The 1237-nt window shown below is 43.6% G+C and overlaps 1 pseudogene; it reads left to right on the top strand.

Moving 5' to 3' along the window:
• The first annotated feature begins 476 nt into the window (after window positions 1–476).
• LOC106634512 (large ribosomal subunit protein uL15-like) lies at window positions 477–977 on the top strand (annotated as a pseudogene).
• The last annotated feature ends 260 nt before the right edge of the window (window positions 978–1237 follow it).

The following is a 1237-nucleotide window of genomic DNA, read 5'->3' as shown; positions in this document are numbered from 1 at the left end:
TGATAAAGGTGGAGACAGTCAGACTCTGGGTATGACTGGAAGGTAGAGTTCACACAGTTTGCCTATGGGATATGGCTCATGAGAAAAGAGATGAGGCATGGATGATCTCAAGGTTTTTGTGTAAACATTGAGAGAAAGGAAATTTCTATACTGATAAAGAAAATATGATGATAATAGAAGACTTGACAGAAATTCACATGGTAGGTTTTCTCATGTTAAGTTTGAGGTCGTTATTTGACATGTAAGAGGAGAGGTTGAATACATGAGCCTGGAGTTCAGAGGAGCAGCTGATGCTGAAGATCACCTTTATGAGGTTCACAAGTTGTTCATTTGTGGTTACTATTTGAAGTCATGGAACTGAATGAGATTACCTAGGATATAATTGTAGAGAATGTAATGGAGAGGGGTCCCAGGATTGACTCAGGCACACTGTATCATTAAGATTCAGCATTCTTATTTTTGTCGGGCCTGCTGACATGCCATCCAGACTGAGGAAGACCCAGAAACTTTTGGGCTATGTGAGCCACGGCCACAGCCGCACTGTAAAAAAGTAAAGCACTGGAAGCACCCAGGAGGCCGTGGTAAGGCTGGTGGCATGCATCACACAGGATCAACTTTGACAAATATCACCCAGGTTACTTTGGGAAAGTTGGCATGAGGCATTACCACTTAAAGAGAAACCAGAGCTTCTGCCCTGCTGTCAATCTTGACAAATTGTGGACTTTGGTCAGGGAGCAGACATGGGTGAAAGTTGCTAAAAACAAGACTGGAGCTGCTCCCATTGTTGATGTGGTATGACCTGGCAATTAAAAAGTTCTGGGAAAGGGAAAGCTCCCAAAGCAGCTATTATTGTGAAGGCCAAATTCTTCAGCAGAAGAGCCAAGGAGACGATTAAGGGTGAAAGAGGTGGGGTGGGGGTGTGGGGTTGGGGTCTTGGTGGCTTGAAGCCACATGGAGGGATGTCCATTAAATGCTAACAATTGAAAAAGAAAAGATTCAGCTTTCTGATAAGACTAATCTGCCAAGCCTTAATAGATAGATTGGAGCTGTTGCTGCTCAGGATGTTGCTGTTCTTGAAGAAGAGAAAAGACACATGGCAAAGCACGAGCTGGCTCTTAAAGCTCGCACTCATAACACACACACTCACTTCTGTTCTTACTTCATTGGTCAAACCAAGTTTCACAATCACTTTCAAGTGCAATAGGCAGGGAATGTATAATCTTCCCACAGGAAGGGT

The sequence above is a fragment of the Pan paniscus genome, chromosome 13 (genome assembly GCF_029289425.2).
Source record: "Pan paniscus chromosome 13, NHGRI_mPanPan1-v2.0_pri, whole genome shotgun sequence".
Classification (NCBI taxonomy): Eukaryota; Metazoa; Chordata; class Mammalia; order Primates; family Hominidae; genus Pan; species Pan paniscus.
Note: the sequence above shows the minus strand (reverse complement) of the source record. Positions and strands in the feature narration are given on the sequence as shown.